This window comes from Lissotriton vulgaris, chromosome 6, assembly GCF_964263255.1.
Source record: "Lissotriton vulgaris chromosome 6, aLisVul1.2, whole genome shotgun sequence".
In the NCBI taxonomy this organism is placed as follows: Eukaryota; Metazoa; Chordata; class Amphibia; order Caudata; family Salamandridae; genus Lissotriton; species Lissotriton vulgaris.
In genome coordinates this window covers 93690640-93713220 of record NC_141694.1, presented here as the reverse complement: position 1 = coordinate 93713220, position 22581 = coordinate 93690640, and positions in this window count along the sequence as shown.

The window sequence follows — 22581 nt, the reverse complement described above, 5'->3', positions numbered from 1 at the left end:
GTTGATGTGGACCTGAAAGTGCAGGTGCTCGGCGGTTGCGAGGGTGTCGTCGGTGTTGGTCGTGATGCGGATGGTGTTCCTGTGGACGATGGCGATGCCTCCTCCGGTGTGGTTGATGCGGTCCCTTCGGATGATCTTATAGCCGTCTGGGATGGCGATGGCGATGGCGATGTCGGGCACTGAAGAGGCGTTCATCCAGGTTTCCGTGAGGAAGGCGACGTCTGGTGACGTTGTGTCGAGCAGGTTCCAGAGCTCGACGGCGTGTCTGTGGACGGAGCGGGTGTTGAGCAGGATGCACTTCAGGTGGTTGCTGCTGTTGCTCGTCGAGGTCTTGAGCACTGCTGGAGTGGTGCAGGTCCGGATGCAGGTGAACTTGCAGGCGTTGCAGCAGAAGGGTCCGTGGGTGCGTCTCGGGGTGGCTCGGTAGCAGCCCGGGAGTCGGCCGGCGTTTAGTGCGTTGAGTTCGGTGGCTTCGTAGGTCCGGCGGGTGGGCTGGTGACGGCAGGGGCCAGGGGTCCTGGCACTGGGCGCGGTCCAGGCACGGACGGGCGCAGACGGGCTTACCTTTGGCGCTCAGTCGGTGCTCCCGCTGCGCGGTCGCTCTGGGGGCGTCATAAGAAGGGAGCCGGGAGGGAGGGTCCGCTGGGAGGCGGGGAGCGCGTGGGCCAATCGCAAGGGCGGGGGGGGGGCGGGGTCGCGGCAAAAACCGGCGCGAAAACCTATGCGGGCGGCCCTGCGGCGGCTGGGGCGCCGGGGATCCGAGGTCGAGCGGCCCTGCGGCGGCTGGGGCTCTGCATCGGCGTCAGCAGGCAGGCAGCAGGTAAGGAGGCAGGCAGAGCAGGCGGGGAGCGTGGGGGCAACCAGGCCGAGGAGGGCGCAGTGGTCACTCTTAAGTGCATCAGCAGTGCACTGTGAATCGGAGCGTTTCACAGGCCTGTCACAGATAAGAAATGCTATCAAAACGAAATCCTACAAAACAATATACTACTGGCCGGCAGCAATTCATACCCGGACAACGTCGGGATGGGCTGCTTGTGTCCAATAAAGGTAGAGATTATATACTAAAGACAGAGTACGACACGCTGCGTGTGTGCAGTTTTCTATCCAGAGATCTCAGAGATTTGTGATAATGTTCTGTTTTAATCACTGCTCTGAAATGGGCGCTTGATTGTGTGAACGTTATACAAACAGAATAAATAAATCCTGTAGTATTTCAGAGTTTAAAGGGTGTTCCCTTTGCCTTCCTGGACTGTCCTATCCCCAGTTTCCTACAGTGGAATGCCTTTGCACCGGATTTAAAGGGGCCCCATGCATGAATTATTTCTGCCGCCCAGGCCCCAGGAACCAATCTAATCTGGCGCCTGTGAAGGAAACGAGAAAATGAGCAACAACAGATGAAAACCAAGGGCACGGGTAAGGGATTTGCTGGGCAGAGGTATATTTCTACCTATATTTACAACAAAAATGAACTCTATCCCGAATTTTGACGAGCTTTTGAGCAACCACCATGGAAGCGCAAAAGAAAGCATGCTTCAGTGACTGGTGCCCTGTAGTAGAGGAGCATCTGACCCACCCAAGGCCCTTCACTTACGTGTCTTGATAACCATCAAAGGCTAGGGTAACATTAAGTAATAATAATAATAAACTTCTTTATTCGGCTTATTCACAAAGGAAAAACCATAAAAGAGACATTAATAATACACATTACATTTTTACAGGAATAAGACTGTTGAAAAGTGAAAAAACACACATTTTCAATAAAATTCATACAGAAAACTGGTTAAACATGAAGGAATTAATTAAAATCATTTCATCAGAAATCAGATCAGGATATAGTTATTATGGGTATTATAGGTTTTTCCTGTGCATTAAGTGTTTATGGCATCAGTTGGGATGGAAAAGGCTTTAATGCCCTATAAAAAGCAGAGGCATACATCAATAACCCACAGTAACAAAAGAGACTGCAAGCTCCCACTGCAAGGTACGGAAGAGAGAAAACAAGTGCATTATGACAGAAACAGGATGACAAGGGTTGTGCCTTCCAAAGAAAAGTAAATTAAAGTAAGCACAACATCAGAACATGTACCTTAGTATTGATCTGTTTTCATGTATTTCCTTCTTGCTTTGCGGTTAATCCAATCTTGCAGAATTATATGAAACACACATTGAAAGTGAGCAAAATAAATGTTGCATTGTGACAGCAGTCTAAAGAAAGAACAATCCATGGATAATTGTAGGTAATTCCTATAATCTTCATGTTTATAAAAGCAGGCATATGCGCTGGAACGGTACCTTCTGCAAGGTTCAGTGTGTAACTTGTTTGAATGCAGGCCTTTCTTCTGGGATGATAAAACAAGATACCAGTGAGTCGACTAACAGGAATACTTGCTATGAAGAGGCAAAACACGCTGTATGTAGCTAGCACTGCAGAAACAACAGTTTTGTATTTTTTGAATTTGGGAAAAGCAAGGTTTGAATCAAAGTTATAATGGGTGTAAGCTACAAAATATAAAAAAAGAACTGGTTTCAAATCTACTGAACCTATCTGTGAAGGTGTTTTTTAAAACGAAAATGCATTAAGCACTACACAAACCCATTTACCTATTGAGGAATAATGCAGAGTCATCATGGAATATTGTTTAACATTCACAATTAGTTAAGAATTGCAGATGTGCAGGTATCAAACAAATTAGAAGGACTCGGAATCTATGGAAAGTCGAGCTTGAAGTGCATTTTGAGCTGTTTGTGGAAGGCAAGAAGTTGGTTAGTATGCCCTCTGGAATGTGGTTTCAGATTACATGTAGCAAACATAGTACAGAGCTTCCCAGCCTGAGTATGTCTTCTATCCAGTGGTATTTTCAGTAGATGTCATGTACAGGCCCCATTCCTGAAGGAATATGGCCTCTTTCTTTGTCGGTTTAGTTTGATCCTGCAAAAATGTAATGCTGAATGGTTACAGTAAGAATCTACATTTGTTTATGGTGAACCTACATTAATTCCTCTAAATGTAAATTCTCTGGTGCGGTTGTACATTATTATGTCTAGGTGTACTCTTAGTTCAAATGTACGTTTATTACAACAAAAAATCACTTGATTGCATATTTAATAATAGTGAATTCTACATTTGCTTACACTTAGTTTTATGTTCTTTAGGTAGTTCATGCAATAGACTCTGTACAGTTTTAGAAAGGAATGTCCATTTCATTTCGACCAGATAAAAATCAACATTCCAGAACTTGCATTGTTAACAGCACTGTGGAGAACTGCCCACATCATATTTATCAGATACCCACTTAATGTAAATGTGTTCTCTGCGCGCATATCCATGCTACACATCTGTTCTGAAAATAAAAATGGGGGAAGCTATGTTTAAAGTGTATTAATGTAGATCTTTACCAACTAGATTATATGTCCACGTCAGTTTTTGTGAAATGTAATGCCAAAACGTCCATGTTAGAATAATGTTCAAAAACAAACTCCAAGAATCCCATTTGAAGCTATGAAATCATTGATTAATGTTGAGAAAATATTTTGACCCACATGTGCATCCCAGGAGATAATTTGAAAATGTTGTGAACTTTAGTCTAATATTTCGAACATATAGCCAAAAGTGGAATTTGAATTCCCCATGGAAAGCGTGACTTGGAACTATAGTGTTCCTACTGTGCGTCGTTCCATGCAGAGGAGAAATAAAGGCAGCTGTGTCTTATGTATTAGGATGTGACACTACACAGGCAGAGTTTGTAATCTGCACATCACTCATTCTGTAATGCCAACATCGAGCTCAAACGTGGAGTACAGATCCATCATGTTTTATCTCTTATTTATTTTATAGTTCATGTTTTTGAAACGGGAAAATGCTAATTAAACACATCATACTGCTGTGTGCTGTGCTAGGATACTCTCTAGCCTTTAAAATGGCTGAACTCAAAAGCTTACGGTTCTAAAGTAATGTCTGCATATTATGGAAAAACATAGGGGACAAAATTATGAGCCACAAATTAAAAAAAAACAACAACATATTTTTCCCATTTATGGTTACCTAGGTAACATGGTACCCCTGAATTCCCAGGACATCAGACATGCCCAGTGGCTGCCAAAATCCCCATCTGGGGCAATATATGGACAAGCTATGCCTGGGGCATCCCGGGCACATGTTGAGTTCACCACTCCTAGTACCCATGGCTAAAGTCTGCATCTGGGCACTCTGCAACCATCCTCTACGGGCAACACCCCTGCGTGCAGTAGAAACTGGGAACAGGGCGCGTCCAATGCTCCTCTCCGTTAGACCGAATGTTGCTAAAAATATAGGATTTTTCACTTTTTAGAAATTCGGAACTGGACAAAAGTCAGTAGATCCCCTTTGCTCTTTTGTGTCCACTCCCCCGTGTATCTCCATGGCTTCTTCTCAGCCCTCTCAGCCCCACAATCTTTGAGTCTGGCTAGGGAGAATTCACGGTAGAGGCTTTCAGAGTGTTAGAGGACCCTCGAATGTGGGAGGGGCCGACCCCTACCTCCTGTAAAATCACCAACTTCAATAACTGCACAGCCTGGTGTGTTGCCCCCCCAGCCCCCTCCCCTGACCCGTCCACCTTCCCCCAACCCGAGGTCTGGTCACCCCAACCAGCACCATCAGCATTGAGAGCAGTGCTTAATTTGAGTCGGGGGTTTCCGCTGCTTAGCACCGACAGATGTCAACACCAGCACACAACAGTATGCCACATAGTGGCACTGTCTAATTTACAGATATGTGCACAAGTGTATATTACTCAGTGGTCGAGGTGGGGGCTGGGGGGTGGGGGGGAGTCACAAGGCAGGTCACTGGCCGGAGTCAGAGGTGTGGCTAGAAAGAGCAAAGCATCCCAATTATTAGTATTTGTGTGACTCACTGACCAGTTACATCTTATTACGTTGTTTAATTCAACCAAATAGATGCACGTTTATTTATGATTGAATATGAGCTATTGGCATTAAAATACATTCACAAAGTGGGATACGTTTCCAATCACAAAATGTCCCAAATAAGCTTGTGAGTGAAATCACAAGTCATTTGTCATCAGCATTTCTCCTCCCTTTTTCCAAAACAGCAGTTAAAACTTGAATGGCAAAATATCCTAGTTTGCAGACTAGCAAAGCCATAATGGCTTTGCCATGTTTTCCACATAATACATCATCTGCTGCAAACAAAAAAATTGTTTGTAGATCAAAAGTTACTAAAACATGTGACTTGTGTTGCTGTGAACTGGAGACCCCTTTGCAAAGGTTGACTGGTCACCTTTCTTACTGCCGCATCTGTATGTTACACTGGTACTAAGGATGCAAAATCTTTGCAGAGACTGTTAGTATGTGTAAAAATGTCAAAATAATAAAGTATCAGAAAATGTACTGCCTCCTTTTTTTGCTAATAATTTAGTCAACACTGACATAATTTTGTCCTCCATTGCTGCATAATCCCAGTAGGCCCAAATCAGATAGCACATGTTAAAAGTGCTTGTGCATGAAGTGGAGAGACTGTGAAGCTTGCAAACTTAGTTTGGTGTGCGTGCAAATCATTCATTGTCCATCACTGGTGAGTTGCACTACTACTGCTGAAACAAGCCTAATAGAGGCACCAATGGGTGAGGCGGACTGGCCTCAAGGGTCCTGTGACCTCAGTGACAATCACTGTTTCTCTAAGGTGTGCTGCTTCGTAGGCCTGCCCACGAGACTGTCTGTGAACTTCAGTATGGATTGCGGTGGACAGGCCTTCAAGGTTAACCTACACTTGACACTGCTAGGGTCCACCTGCTGGTGATGAGACACCAGGGCTTTTAAGGTCTAGCAGGTCCTTCTAAGTGTAGGAAAGTAGGATCTACTTTCATGGTTACCCCCACTTTTTGCTGCTGTCATTCTGTTTTTCTAACTAGTCTGACTGGGATCCTTCTAATCAGGTACCCAGTCACTGTGCTCTCTCCCTAAATTGGACTATGGTACGTAATTTGGTACCCATCTAATTGGCTAATGGTGTATCCTGCTAAGTCCCTGGTACAGAGGTACCCAGGGCATAGGCACACCAGGGGCCTCCCATGGGCTGCAGCATGTATTATGCCACTCATGAGAGACCACTAAAACTGTGACTACAGGCCTGCCATTTCACCTGTGTGAGTTGGTGCTAGCACCACTCACAACAGATATACGTTTCCTTATATCTGAGGTCTCTGCACTTAAAACCTATAAGTCACCCCTAAGGTAGGCCTTTCAATCCTGAAGGCAGGGGGATTGGTTACAAGTGTGAGGGTGCCCCTGCATGAGCTGGACACACCTACAAACCCCGGAGTCGATTCTCCAGGCTTTGTAGGTGCGGTCAGCCATTTAATACATATAGTGGACATCAAGTCAATTACGAGATGTCTAACTATATATTGGCTGCACCAAAACCGGTCGTGTTTGGTATCAACATGTTATAATCCTACCCTAACACCAATTCCAGTGTTGGATGTAGGATCCCATGTACTGGGAGGCTCCCCTAGGGTACTTCCCTGTATTCTCGGTACTAGCCTTTCAGAGTCTAACAGCAAGCTAGTTCTGCAGCCGACCACAGACACAATTCTGCCCTCCTGCTGCTGAGCCAGGTTAAAGCCGGGAAAGGTAGAACAATAGGTTTCCTGTTACAGGGAGGTGTGACCACCTTCCAGACAGGATTTAGTGTACTGGGCTGGGAAGGTAGTGCTTGCCAGTACCACCAGACTGCTTTGAAGGGCACATTTGGTGCCCTCCTCTCATACTCCAGTTGAAACTAGTTCAGGAGCCAACATGCTCTGGCGCAAATCTGGACAAAGGACATGGAGTATCCTCCCCACTGTCCAGTCCCTCCTCTGGGAGGGATCCCTGAACCCCAACCCTTTCCTTTGGGTGCTTAAGGGCTTACCTGTGGGTGGCCCTTCAGATTCATTTTGGGGCAAGATTCAGATCCGAAACCATTTCTACTTCAAAAGTCTGGGCACTTTGGACTTCGTTGGAATTCACTTTGGGAACAAAGACTGCATCTGGAGAATCCTGCTGCTTCTGGTCCTGTCATCCTGCCAGTCTTCTGCATCGTCTGTGCCTGTGCTCCAACCAGGTTATTCTCCAGGCTTGTGGGCATCATAGAGACCCGAAAGAATCTACCTCGGAGTGAAGGAGTCACTCCCCTGCATCTGCAGGCACTACAACTAAGCTGACTGATCTGCTGATCCTGACATCCTCCGGACTTCTTAAAGGCCCAGTAACACAGGTGGTGGTTCTGCTACTACCTCGAGGCCTGCACAACTCCCTCAATGGCTGCACTGTCTTCTCAGCAAGTTTGAAGCCAGTATCCCTCGTCGGAACTGCTGGAGCAGTACTCCTGTGCAACTCATCAACTTGCCGTTGCCAAGGCTTGTTGACTCTCCAGAGATCTTCGGGCTCCTAGAAGCTTCAGCATCTCTTGCTACCAAGATCTTCGTCCCCACCGCATCCATTGCACTGTGGGCCTGCATCCTTGGTGAGCTGCCAGAGATCCTCTTGCGGCTCCTGTGCCTGTGGGTCCTCATGAGGGTCTTCTTTGGCTCCAGTGGGCTCCCCTGCTTGCTCAGGGCCTGCTCGGACTCTCCTACACTTGGTGATTCCCTTGGACCATGGTGGTCCGGGCACTGCACCTTCTTCATTTTGTTTGCTGCTGCTGCCAAGGCATGTTGGTACTCCCGCCGGACACCAACCCCCTAGTTATTGACTTCCGACGTGGGACAGATCGTGAACGGCTCCTGATCTTCCACAGCATTGCCAGGTCTTCTGAACTGCAGCGACAATGTCACCGTCAACTCTCCTGCATCTTTGTTCATCTGTGGTCCTTGATCTTCGTGCCTCCTGGTCACTCTTGAAGCATACACCCTGTCCCCTCTGCTTGCAGGTACTCCTCTTCAAAAAATTCCCCCCTTGGATTCCACCGGACTCTTTCACCTTCTTTGCCAGCTGCATCTTCACTGAAGTCCTCCATTGTGGTCTACGGTGGTGTCTGACGTCACTTCACACCTAAGTACCCGGCTCCCCTGGTGTAGGTATCCTGGTTCCTGGGGTATCCACAGGTGGAGTGACTCAACCTTCCATCTTCCACAGAGTTTCTTCAGGTTCCTCTGGGAAGGGTCCTTCTTGAAAACTGTGACTTACCCATTGACTTGCATTGAGTACATGGCTGTGTTTCCACTCTACACTCGCCTCCGTGGGGTTCCTGACTACTTGCCCTGGGTGATTCCTTGGGTCTCCAGCTCTTCTAACTCTTCTGGGTCAAGTCTTGACTTCGGTCGCAGTTCGCATTCCACTTTATTAGTATATGGTTCGGTCTCCCCCTGGAGAGCACTGTGTATTAGTGATACTTACCTGTTCTCCTTTTGAAATATTGTGTGTATTGTGTTTATATCTCCGGGTAGGAGATGTAACAATGTGTTAATGAGTGTGTATAATAAATACTACTATTTTTAGGTCGAGGACCTAAAGGCTGCGCTTGCGCAGTCTTTGGTCGGAGAATTAATGTTTTTTAGACGGGGCTTGAACCTGCCTCTCTCCTCCATTGGCTGGCTTCCTAAACAGAGTCCAGCCATTAGAGGAGAGGGGCATCACTCCAATCAAGCCCCGTCTCTTTCGGATTCGGGGGCGTGTTTTTGGCGTTCTTTCCACCTGTGACGTCATCCGTCACTCAGAACGCCAAAACACGCCCCCGAATCCGAAAATGTTCGGACGTTTGCGGCCGCCATTTTGTTTTTGTGAGCGCGAGCGTGGGGCGTCTGTTGTTCCCACTGCTTGTTTTATATATTAACTGGCTTCAATTGTTAAACGTACTCGAATACCATTGCCTGAATCGGTCTACCATGCCAATCTAAACTTTATTGCTGTATGCTCCTTGTTCATACTAGTTTTCGATCTTTTTCTTTTCATTCTCCTTTCGCCGTCTGCTTGTTTGGCCCTCTCTTCTGGAATTGGAGGCACGCCGCGTTCCCAAAAGCGCCTCTGCTGTGACCCCGCTGCCTTTGTCTTTGTGTGACATTTATTGCGCTGGAAGCCTCCCGCCCTCGGCGGCGGTAATTGGCCGCCTCCTGCAGGGTGCTCTCCGGGCTCCTGACAGCCCAGCATCCGCAGGCAGGCCTGTGCGCACTGCGCCACCCCCAAGAGCCCCGGGAGGTGGCTCTGGTTACCGTGCGCCGCCGCCAAGGGCACTCCGTGCTGCAGTCGCCGCCATGGAAGGAGGGGCTCCGAGGAGGGCCGTGCACACCGTACGTAGCTCTGCCTTCTATTTATCCTGGGTTGGAGAGGGGCAGCCAGGGTGGTGCCTATCCTTTGGACAGGTGTTTTACAGCACCAGCTTTATAGCGCTTCTTTAATACAACCTCTTGAGCGCTGATGACAGCGTGCTCTTTGCGCTGTGTGCACCATGCCAGGGCCGTGCATTTGGCTGTTTGCCTTCACTCTGTCACGCAGCCCTGTGGATGTGCTATCTGCAACTTCTTGCCGGGTCTTTGAACCCACACTTTAATTTTTATTCATTTTTCTGCAGAGTGCGACTCTGGTGGGTGTTGACATCGCAGGTTGAGGTGTGTTTGTGTGTTTTGTATCGCATCTTCGGCTGCTAGCAGGGGTTGACAATTGCGCAAAAAAGTGTCTGCCGGTGGCAGGACAGGGCAGTGAGATCCGCCCTGATGAGACAATCGTTAAAGCCGATTTGGCGCTCAAAAGGTAATCTGATGTCAAGACTCCGTGATCTGCTTCCGGATTTGTTTTAGGTCCTTAGAGACTTCTGCAGCCTGTAACCGCTGCATGTGTAATGAGGTCTGATGTGTTGAAACTGCAGGGTTCTTATCTCTCCTGAGACTCCGTTCGTTAGTGTGCGCTGGGATTTTGGGAATCGGTTAGTCAGCGGTGTGTGGCGCTGTGTGCGGGCACATTACAAGTTGTCGGTTGTGCTGGCACACATAGGTCTAGTGTCGCAACAATCGAGGGATGGGTGAGACCGCATCTCGTGGGTTACCGCATCTCGTGGGTAGCAACAACTAATATGTCCCACTGAGCCATTTTCAAGAGATTACTTTTATAACATAACCGATCGGGCTATATTACATGTCACTTCTTGCAACCATAGAACAGATTTAGTAGTATTAGTGGGTGCAATCATGCATTCCCTGTGACAAAAACTGTTGTATCTGGGCATATCAGGCATCCCCATGTGCAATGAGGGATTGTGTGTGTGTGTGTGTGTGCGTGTGTGTGTGCGTATGTGTGCGTGTGTGTGTGTGTGGCTCTGTGTGGATAGCTTTTTTTGTAGGTGGCTCTATGTGTGGGTGGCTCTGTCTGTGTGAGGGTGGCTCTGTGTAGGGGTGTAGCTATTGGCATTGTAAATGACAATGCCATTTATTTATGATTAAAAAAAAAAAAAGAAATGTCATGAGCAATGCCAATAGCTCTACCTTTAATGATGCCGAGACCATTGCATTGTAAATGCTTGTTATAATGAAACTGTGTGGTTCTTTTTCATTTAACCTTCTCTAAACGGTTAGTACTGGTAAAACAAGCAGCTTAACACTACTGGGCTAAGACTGAAGGCTGCTCTCCACAGCTACTACTTAGAGAGCTTTGTATGGTTCTCTAAGACCACTAAAATCACAGTAAGGGTTGTCTGGATAAGTGCAGGGTGCTTCACTTAAACTTCACTTAAATAAGTGTGCACCATATACTAAGCCAGCCTCCTACACTAAGGTCCAGCATGGGAATGTGATCCTTCAGGAGAGTGGTCTGGAAGACTGGTCATGAAGGCTGAACCTAGTTACCAATTCGGCAGGTCTGGCCATAGCTCCGCATCCTCTCCCACTGAACACCATACTGCCCCACTGAGAGAAACTTGCACTCCCTTCAAATACAACCCAATTGTGCCCCGTTATAAACACCTGGATGCAACTCATTTCAAATTACGCACTAGACAAGAGTAACATGCTGCCTGGAAAAAAAGTAACAACATCCTGGAAAAAGCAAACACTCAACTGGAATGCAAGATTAAGAAAAGCATGTGAAATGTAAGCAGGAACTACATGGTTACCGTAATGCTCTGGAAAGGTCAGGAGGGCTAGTGAGGCACTATAACTAGTCGGGCTTGGGCTCATAGATACTGAGTGGTATGGTGACTCAGTCCCTACATACCGATGTTCTAGGGTCCCAAGCATAGCTCTGTTCCTGAGGAGAATCCCCTGCAATAACACACACTCGCAAGAGGGTAGGGTGAACATGCATCCTGGCCCTCAGTAAATTTAGCACATGTCCTGGTTTTCAAAGAGGGTCAACAACACAGAGGGATGTTTTCATGGGTTCCAGTGCAGGATTAGATAGTAGTCCTTATGGGAAAGGAATTTTATTAACACAGATGATGTGTTAAAAGTTGCAATTAATTTCCTATAGTGTCTCATTATCTGTGTTTTTTAAGTTAGTAAGAGCTGTCAATTGAGTCACTCCGTGCTGCTCAATCCATGCATACTTGCAGAGTTGTGGAATATCTCGAAATTTGGGTTTAAAAATATTGTCACTTGGAAGGGAGTACAGGTATTCGAGAAGTGAGGGAGGGGCACAGGTATCCGGGAGAGAGAGAGGAGCACAGGTAGGAGAGAGAGAGGAGGAACATAGGTATCAGAGAGAGGAGGAGCAGGGGTAAGAGAGAAAAGGAGCACAGTAGTGAGAGAAGCACAGGTGTCAGAGAGAGAGGGTAGCAGCACAGACATCAGAGAGAGAGGGGGTAGCACAGGTATTAGAGAGAGGAGGAGAGCAGCACAGGTATCAGAAAAGGAGAGCAGCACATGTATCAGAGAGAGAGGAGCAGCACAGATAAGAGAAAGAAAGAGCACAGGTAGAGAGAGAAGCACATTTGTCAGAGAGAGAGGGGAGCAGTGCAGGTGTCAGAGAGAGAGAGAGAGAGGAGAGCAGCTCAGATCAGAGAGAGGAGAGCAGCACAGGTATGAGAGAGAGGAGAGCAGCACAGGTATCAGAGAAAGGACAGCAGAACAGGTATCAGAGAGAGGGGAACAGCATAAGTATCAGAGAGAGGAGGAGCAGGGGTAAGAGAGAAAAGGAGCACAGTAGTGAGAGAAGCACAGGTGTCAGAGAGAGAGGGTAGCAGCACAGACATCAGAGAGAGAGGGGGTAGCACAGGTATTAGAGAGAGGAGGAGAGCAGCACAGGTATCAGAGAGAGGAGCAGCACAGATAAGAGAAAGAAGGAGCACAGGTAGAGAGAGAAGCACATTTGTCAGAGAGAGAGGGGAGCAGCACAGGTATCAGAGACAGGGGAGCAGTGCAGGTGTCAGAGAGAGAGAGAGAGAGGAGAGCAGCTCAGATCAGAGAGAGGAGAGCAGCACAGGTATGAGAGAGAGGAGAGCAGCACAGGTATCAGAGAAAGGACAGCAGAACAGGTATCAGAGAGAGGGGAGCAGCATAAGTATCAGAGAGAGGAGGAGCACGGGTAAGAGAGAGAGGAGCACAGTCGAGAGAGAAGCACAGGTGTCAGAGAGAGAAGGGAGCAGCACAGACATCAGAGAGAGAGGGGGGTAGCACAGGTATTAGAGAGAGGAGGAAAGCAGCACAGGTATCAGAGAAAGGAGAGCAGCACATGTATCAGAGAGCGGAGCAGCACAGATAAGAGAAAGAAGGAGCACAGGTAGAGAGAGAAGCACATTTGTCAGAGCGAGAGGGGAGCAGCACAGACATCTGAGAGAGGGGAGCAGCACAGACATCCGAGAGAGAGGAACAGCACAGGTATCAGAGAGAGGGGAGCAGCACAGGTATCAGAGAAAGGAGAGCAGCACATGTATCAGAGAGAGAGGAGCAGCACAGATAAGAGAAAGAAGGAGCACAGGTAGAGAGAGAAGCACATTTGTCAGAGCGAGAGTGGAGCAGCACAGACATCCGAGAGAGGGGAGCAGCACAGACATCCGAGAGAGAGGAGCAGCACAGGTATCAGAGAGAGGGGAGCAGCACAAGTATCAGAGAGAGGAGAGCAGCACAGGTTTCAGAGAGAGAGGGGGAAGCAGCACATATATAAGAGAGATAGGGGAGCAGCACAGGTATAGGAGAGAGGGAAGCACAGGCATCAGAGAGGGAAGCACAGGCATCAGAGGGAGGGGAGCACATGTGTTAGAGAGGTAAGCACAGCTATTAGAGAAAGAGGGGAGCACATGCAAAGAGAGGAAAGCAGAGAGCAGGGATCTGCTTCCGGATTTGTTTTAGGTCCTTAGAGACTTCTGCAGCCTGTAACCGCTGCATGTGTAATGAGGTCTGATGTGTTGAAACTGCAGGGTTCTTATCTCTCCTGAGACTCCGTTCGTTAGTGTGCGCTGGGATTTTGGGAATCGGTTAGTCAGCGGTGTGTGGCGCTGTGTGGGGGCACATTACAAGTTGTCGGTTGTGCTGGCACACATAGGTCTAGTGTCGCAACAATCGAGGGATGGGTGAGACCGCATCTCGTGGGTTACCGCATCTCGTGGGTAGCAACAACTAATATGTCCCACTGAGCCATTTTCAAGAGATTACTTTTATAACATAACCGATCGGGCTATATTACATGTCACTTCTTGCAACCATAGAACAGATTTAGTAGTATTAGTGGGTGCAATCATGCATTCCCTGTGACAAAAACTGTTGTATCTGGGCATATCAGGCATCCCCATGTGCAATGAGGGAGTGTGTGTGTGTGTGTGTGTGCGTGTGTGTGTGCGTATGTGTGCGTGTGTGTGTGTGTGGCTCTGTGTGGATAGCTTTTTTTGTAGGTGGCTCTATGTGTGGGTGGCTCTGTCTGTGTGAGGGTGGCTCTGTGTAGGGGTGTAGCTATTGGCATTGTAAATGACAATGCCATTTATTTATGATAAAAAAAAAAAAAAGAAATGTCATGAGCAATGCCAATAGCTCTACCTTTAATGATGCCGAGACCATTGCATTGTAAATGCTTGTTATAATGAAACTGTGTGGTTCTTTTTCATTTAACCTTCTCTAAACGGTTAGTACTGGTAAAACAAGCAGCTTAACACTACTGGGCTAAGACTGAAGGCTGCTCTCCACAGCTACTACTTAGAGAGCTTTGTATGGTTCTCTAAGACCACTAAAATCACAGTAAGGGTTGTCTGGATAAGTGCAGGGTGCTTCACTTAAACTTCACTTAAATAAGTGTGCACCATATACTAAGCCAGCCTCCTACACTAAGGTCCAGCATGGGAATGTGATCCTTCAGGAGAGTGGTCTGGAAGACTGGTCATGAAGGCTGAACCTAGTTACCAATTCGGCAGGTCTGGCCATAGCTCCGCATCCTCTCCCACTGAACACCATACTGCCCCACTGAGAGAAACTTGCACTCCCTTCAAATACAACCCATTTGTGCCCCGTTATAAACACCTGGATGCAACTCATTTCAAATTACGCACTAGACAAGAGTAACATGCTGCCTGGAAAAAAAGTAACAACATCCTGGAAAAAGCAAACACTCAACTGGAATGCAAGATTAAGAAAAGCATGTGAAATGTAAGCAGGAACTACATGGTTACCGTAATGCTCTGGAAAGGTCAGGAGGGCTAGTGAGGCACTATAACTAGTCGGGCTTGGGCTCATAGATACTGAGTGGTATGGTGACTCAGTCCCTACATACCGATGTTCTAGGGTCCCAAGCATAGCTCTGTTCCTGAGGAGAATCCCCTGCAATAACACACACTCGCAAGAGGGTAGGGTGAACATGCATCCTGGCCCTCAGTAAATTTAGCACATGTCCTGGTTTTCAAAGAGGGTCAACAACACAGAGGGATGTTTTCATGGGTTCCAGTGCAGGATTAGATAGTAGTCCTTATGGGAAAGGAATTTTATTAACACAGATGATGTGTTAAAAGTTGCAATTAATTTCCTATAGTGTCTCATTATCTGTGTTTTTTAAGTTAGTAAGAGCTGTCAATTGAGTCACTCCGTGCTGCTCAATCCATGCATACTTGCAGAGTTGTGGAATATCTCGAAATTTGGGTTTAAAAATATTGTCACTTGGAAGGGAGTACAGGTATTCGAGAAGTGAGGGAGGGGCACAGGTATCCGGGAGAGAGAGAGGAGCACAGGTAGGAGAGAGAGAGGAGGAACATAGGTATCAGAGAGAGGAGGAGCAGGGGTAAGAGAGAAAAGGAGCACAGTAGTGAGAGAAGCACAGGTGTCAGAGAGAGAGGGTAGCAGCACAGACATCAGAGAGAGAGGGGGTAGCACAGGTATTAGAGAGAGGAGGAGAGCAGCACAGGTATCAGAAAAGGAGAGCAGCACATGTATCAGAGAGAGAGGAGCAGCACAGATAAGAGAAAGAAAGAGCACAGGTAGAGAGAGAAGCACATTTGTCAGAGAGAGAGGGGAACAGTGCAGGTGTCAGAGAGAGAGAGAGAGAGGAGAGCAGCTCAGATCAGAGAGAGGAGAGCAGCACAGGTATGAGAGAGAGGAGAGCAGCACAGGTATCAGAGAAAGGACAGCAGAACAGGTATCAGAGAGAGGGGAGCAGCATAAGTATCAGAGAGAGGAGGAGCAGGGGTAAGAGAGAAAAGGAGCACAGTAGTGAGAGAAGCACAGGTGTCAGAGAGAGAGGGTAGCAGCACAGACATCAGAGAGAGAGGGGGTAGCACAGGTATTAGAGAGAGGAGGAGAGCAGCACAGGTATCAGAGAGAGGAGCAGCACAGATAAGAGAAAGAAGGAGCACAGGTAGAGAGAGAAGCACATTTGTCAGAGAGAGAGGGGAGCAGCACAGGTATCAGAGACAGGGGAGCAGTGCAGGTGTCAGAGAGAGAGAGAGAGAGGAGAGCAGCTCAGATCAGAGAGAGGAGAGCAGCACAGGTATGAGAGAGAGGAGAGCAGCACAGGTATCAGAGAAAGGACAGCAGAACAGGTATCAGAGAGAGGGGAGCAGCATAAGTATCAGAGAGAGGAGGAGCACGGGTAAGAGAGAGAGGAGCACAGTCGAGAGAGAAGCACAGGTGTCAGAGAGAGAAGGGAGCAGCACAGACATCAGAGAGAGAGGGGGGTAGCACAGGTATTAGAGAGAGGAGGAAAGCAGCACAGGTATCAGAGAAAGGAGAGCAGCACATGTATCAGAGAGCGGAGCAGCACAGATAAGAGAAAGAAGGAGCACAGGTAGAGAGAGAAGCACATTTGTCAGAGCGAGAGGGGAGCAGCACAGACATCCGAGAGAGGGGAGCAGCACAGACATCCGAGAGAGAGGAACAGCACAGGTATCAGAGAGAGGGGAGCAGCACAGGTATCAGAGAAAGGAGAGCAGCACATGTATCAGAGAGAGAGGAGCAGCACAGATAAGAGAAAGAAGGAGCACAGGTAGAGAGAGAAGCACATTTGTCAGAGCGAGAGTGGAGCAGCACAGACATCCGAGAGAGGGGAGCAGCACAGACATCCGAGAGAGAGGAGCAGCACAGGTATCAGAGAGAGGGGAGCAGCACAAGTATCAGAGAGAGGAGAGCAGCACAGGTTTCAGAGAGAGAGGGGGAAGCAGCACATATATAAGAGAGATAGGGGAGCAGCACAGGTATAGGAGAGAGGGAAGCACAGGCATCAGAGAGGGAAGCACAGGCATCAGAGGGAGGGGAGCACATGTGTTAGAGAGGTAAGCACAGCTATTAGAGAAAGAGGGGAGCACATGCAAAGAGAGGAAAGCAGAGAGCAGGGAGCACAGGTATCAGAGAGCGGGGAGCATAAATATTGAGAGTGGGAAACGGGTATCAGAGAGAGGGAAGCTCAGGTATCAGCGAGAGGGGAGCACATGTGTAAGAGAGGTAAGCACGGATCAGAGGAAGAGGGGAGCACAGACAAAGAGGGAAGCAGAGAGCAGGGAGCACAGGTATCAGAGAGCGGGGAGCACAGGTATCCGAGAGAGGGGAGCAGCACAGGTATTGGAGAGAGGGGAGAACATGTATCAGAGAGAGGGGAGCAGCACAGGTATCAGAGAGGGGAGCATAGGTATCAGAGAGGGCAAAAGGTATCATAGAGACGCATGGGCATCCGAGAGATAGAGAGAAGAGAACACAGGTTACAGAGTGGGAGATAGGAGCACATGTACTAAAGAGAAAGAAGGAAGTACATGTATAAGAGAAAGAAGGGAACAGGTAGGAGAGAGGGGTAAAGGGGAGCACAGGTATATGAGAGAGTAGCACAGGTATCAGAGAAAGGGGAGCAGAGGTATCAGAGAGAGGGGAGCAGCAGAGGTATCAGAGAGAGGGGAGACCGGCATCAGAGAGAGGGGAGCACAGGTATATTAATTTATTTTATTTTTAGTGTTTTCTATAGCGCGAACATGACCCTGTACAGGGTATCAGAGCACTTTACAGGAGCATTTAACACCCAGACCCTTACATCGTACAAGTCAGTACTGGTTTGCGACATTTACAATTGCGTAAGGTATAACCACATATATAGTGTTCAACAGATACACTACCATAAAGCCTCTCCTATACAACACAATAAGACAAAACACAAATATACAGGTCCAAAAATTGTACAGTGAGCTGCTTGTGTGAACATTCGAACAGCAGCGCAGCATGACATATATATATAGTTAAGCTATAGGGTATTAGGGAAGAAATTTCCTCATAAAAAAAAACAATTTTGCTTCCTTTTTGAATGCGATGGATGAAATTCTTCTCATGTCGGGGGGGGGGGGGCGTTCCAAATTCTCGGTGCTGCCCCTGAGAATGCTCAGTCATAAGTTGTTTTCTTACGGAAACGTGCCGGTTTCAGTAGTAGATCCGCTTTGCTCCTGGAGGAGCGTGTACCTCCCGAAAGCGTGAGTTTCTGGGCGAGATAGACTGGAGCTTTGTTGTGTATTGCTTTATGGGTGAAGCATGCCAGCTTGAACTGGATTCATGCTTCGAAAGGTAGCCAATTGAGAGCTTTCAAGTGAGGAGAGATATGGTCGAATATTTTGGATCCCGCTATAAGTCTTGTGGCTGCATTAAGACATGCTTTCAATGGGGTTGTTGAGATCTCAGGGGGCCCTGCTAAGGTTGTGCAACCATATTCAATCCTTAAAATGAGCAATGCCTGGACTGCTGTTTTGAGGTCTGCTTTATTTATAAAAGGTTTTAGTTTTCGTAAGTAGGTTAAGTGGAACCTGGCGTTTTTTGCCATCGTGTTGATATGTGCTGACATGTTCAGGTTTTTGTCCAGAATGATACCCAGTGATTTAGTTGACTCCACAATCTTCGGAGTGCAATTTAGAGCAGTGATGAGGTTGGACCATTCTGCAATAATAATTTTACTTTTCTGTGGAGTAATCAGTAGGAATTCAGTTTTCTGAGGATTAAGCTTTAGATGGTTCTTCCCTTAGCCATAGAAGTGTTCTCGTTAGTGCTAGATTCATTGTCTTTATATCATCAGTCGACGCGACATTAATGTACAGCTGAGTGTCATCAGCATACATATGGAAAGCAATGCCATCTTTTTGTAGAATTTCCGTAAGAGGTTCTACGTACAGATTGAAAAGTGCCGTAGATAGCGTTGAACCTTGCGGAACTCCTATAGTATTGTTGGTTGCGCTTGAAAGGGTTTGGTTGACAAAGACTTTTTGCGATCTATTCTCCAGAAAGGAGCTGAACCACGTTAGCATGTACCCTCAAATCCCATCCTGTTCTTCAGTTGATCGAGTATATAGGCATGATTCACCGTTTCGAAAGCTGACGACAGGTCCAGCAAGATTAGGAGGCATGTTTCGTTCTGGTCAAGAGCCAGTAAGGCATCATCAACTATGTGCAGAATCGCAGTTTCCGTACTGTGGTTTGGGCAGAAACCGGATTGGCAATCGTTTAGAAGCTTGAATCAGAGATGTGTAGGCTCAGTTGTTGTTGGACACATTTTTCCAGAATTTTGGCCAACATGGGAATATTGGTTACCGGTCTGAAATTGTTCGGATCTAAGGGGTTCTCAGTCGTTTTTTTAGGAGCGGGATGACTTGCCCTGTTTTTAAGCAGGCCGGTATTTGACCTTGTGACAAAGAGGCATTGATGACCTTAGTCCAAGACGGGATTAGCAGGTGATTCATGGAGTCCCAGAATTTCGCCGGTAGGGGATCGTTATAGTGATTGTTTGGTTTCGAGGTCGCCATGATCTTTGAAATGTCTAATTCACTGACCTGTATAAAATCGGACCATCTGGCATTGTTTTTGGGTTTGGCTGATTCTTGTACATCCAGCACTTTATCTCCCAAGCCCTTCTCCATTTCTATGTCATCCGCAGCTTTTTTGAGTTCCTTCTCCAATGAGTTAGCTTTGTCTGAAAAGAAGACCGAGAAATCTTCGTTATTTAAGTTAGTTTTGGAAATGACTGGAGCCATTTTGGCCGCCTTGTTTGATTGATTTTTAAGTAGATCGAAGAGTTTCCTATGTCTATTTATTGTGCTATCCAATTCTTTCCTGAAGAATTCTTTTTTAGATTTAATAATGCTTTTATTATACGCTTTCCTGGATTGTCTCAGTAAGGTTAGATGGGATGAAGAGGGGTGTTGTCGCCATTTACGTTCTGCTAGTCTCAGTGACCTTCTTCCTTCATTTAGGGCACCATTGAACCATGGATTTTTGTCTTTCTCCGAGAACCTTTTCAGTTTTAGTAGGGCTATGCACTCAATAATGCTGGACATTGTTTTGTTATAATGCAGCGTGAGGTCATTGACGTCAACCATGCTCTTGGGTGGCTGCAGATCAGTTTCGCAGCGCGCAGCTAAGTTTTCCAAATTAATTCCTCTAGTGTCCCTGGTCCACTTTTTGGATTTAATAGCTTGTGTAGACGATTTAGATTTTCTGAGGGGAATTTTGAAAGTAATTATGTGGTGGTCTGACCAGTCGCAGGGTGTGATTACAATGTTCTCAATTGAGTTCTCTTTAGCTATGATCCAATTTAGTATGGACCCTTTATTGTGGGTGGGGAGATGGCGTCCTTGGACTAAGGCTTGACCATCCAGGAAGGTTTTCAACAGGGTGATTTGATTGTTATCATTATCCTCCCAATGAATGTTGAAGTGTCCTAAACAAATATCATTCGTCTGCAGATTAGCGTTAGTAGTAATGATTTCTATCAACTGGTCGATAAATGTGGTCTAATCTCCTACGCCGACGACACCCAGCTGATCCTCTCCCTGACCAACGACCCCGCCGCCGCCAGAGCCAACCTGCACGAAGGGATGAAAGAGGTAGCCGAGTGGATGACGACCAGCCGCCTGAAACTGAACTCGGACAAGACGGAGGTCCTCATCCTGGGCTCCTCTCCCTCCGCCTGGGACGACTCCTGGTGGCCTCCCGCCCTGGGCACCGCACCCAAACCGACAGACCATGCACGCAACCTGGGCTTCATCCTGGACTCCTCCCTCTCCATGACCAGGCAAGTCAACAACGTCTCCTCGGCATGCTTCAACATCCTACGCATGCTACGGAAGATCTTCTGGTGGATCCCCACCGAGACCAGGAAGACCGTCACCCAGGCCCTCGTCACCAGCCGACTGGACTACGGCAACGCCCTCTACGCCGGTACCACCGCCAAGCTCCAGAAGAGACTCCAGCGGATCCAGAACGCCTCAGCCAGACTCATCCTCGACATCCCACGAACCAGCCACATCTCCGGACATCTGAGAGACCTTCACTGGCTCCCCGTCAACAAAAGAATCACCTTCCGCCTCCTCACCCACGCACACAAAGCCCTACACGACCAAGGCCCGAGCTACCTCAACAGCCGAGTCAACTTCTACGCTCCCAAACGCCACCTCCGATCAGCCAACCACGCCCTCGCCGCCGTCCCCCGCATCCGAAGAGCGACTACAGGAGGAAGGTCCTTCTCCTACCTGGCCGCCAAGACCTGGAACTCCCTCCCGACCGACCTGCGCCTGACCCAAGACCACCTCTCCTTCAGGAAGAAGCTGAAGACCTGGCTGTTCGAGCAGTAGCGGCTCCCCCCCCCCAGCGCCTTGAGACCCTACGGGTATGTAGCGCGCTTTATAAGTGTCACTGATTGATTGATTGATTGGTCTTGGTACCCGGGGGGTGTTATAGTGCATGGAGTTTACAGTTCTGGTTATCTGCTGATCTTAAGGACATGCCTAGAAGCACATGTATCAGAGAAAGGGGAGCACAGGTATCAGAGAGTGGGGAGCAAAGGTATCGGAGAGAGAAGCACAGGTATCAGAGAGGGGACTCAAGCTTTGACAGGATGACGTGGTTGCTGAATGGTTCTTCCGTCTGGGCAGCGAGCGGTACTGGCAAGTCCTGACTGAATCAGGAAGGTTGGCCGTAACCGGGGGTCTGCTGTCACAACGGGATGCAGGCAATGAATGCGCATTCATTGCCTGCATCCCGTTGTGACAGCAGACCCCCGGTTACGGCCAACCTTCCTGATTCAGTCAGGACTTGCCAGTACCGCTCGCTGCCCAGACGGAAGAACCATTCAGTAACCTTGGACGATCGAGTCTACAACCAGGATTTCAACCACGTCATCCTGTCAAAGCTTGAGTCACTGTTCTCATCGACAACCCCGTCCTGATGAGGATCCCGAACAACTGGGATCGAAACGCCGTCGACTAGACAGCTTGAATCTCACGACGCATTTCACGTCTTGTGCTCCCATTCTAATAATTGTGTTTCAAGTAATGGTTACTTGTCTCTGCTGGGGCCATTATCGGATGTTTGAAATTTTGATCAATGCGTCGCCATTGCTGTTGTTTTTAAACACTTGCACACTCACATGTCACTGATTGTATATAGCACCTGCACCAAGTGTCACCGGGTTGTCACAAGATCCACTCTGTACAGTGCTGCTTTAACTGTATTGACCTTTGAAAGTTTCTTACCACTTATGAAAATAAGACTACCTTCTCTGAAAATTTCTTGACTCCTTGGTTTCCTTTCTTTGTAATGCATATTGCATACGTTTTCAAAATTGTCTCCGCATAATACCTGTTGGGAACTGTTTTTACTCACTAGATCCATAACACAGGCACATCATGCACGGTTAATATACATTAATCTGTCATTTACACTGCAGCTACTGAGAGAGTGCTGCATAGATGTGCATAGTCAATGCAGCGACTAGTCGAGATGACTCGCCTACAAGTGAAGGTCTACTGTGCGGACACTCGGGAAACCTAGAAGTTTCTCCCACAATGTTTTACATTATTCCGACCTTAATGCGCTGTTAGCACAAACATGGGCAAATGGAAAAAGAATAACATTACTTTAATTGTGACTGTTACTCTTAAGCTTCTTTTGAAGTTAATCAGAATTACTAGAATCTAGCACAAACACTTGCACCTGATCCTGTTATTATGTGTTTTGTGCATATACAATACACCTGTGTTTTTTCCCTGTGCACCACTGAGAGAAATGCTTTAATTGAAGAAACATTGCCTTCTGCTCCTGTGTGGAAGGACATATTTGACTTTTCCCACATGCCACTCCTAAAGAGTTTACCTCAGTGTGGAAGAGACCGGCAGAAGGGGCATTACACCAAAATATTGGGGCTTGGACTGGTTGCTGAGCAGCTTGCCCTTGCGAAAAGCAGTATTAG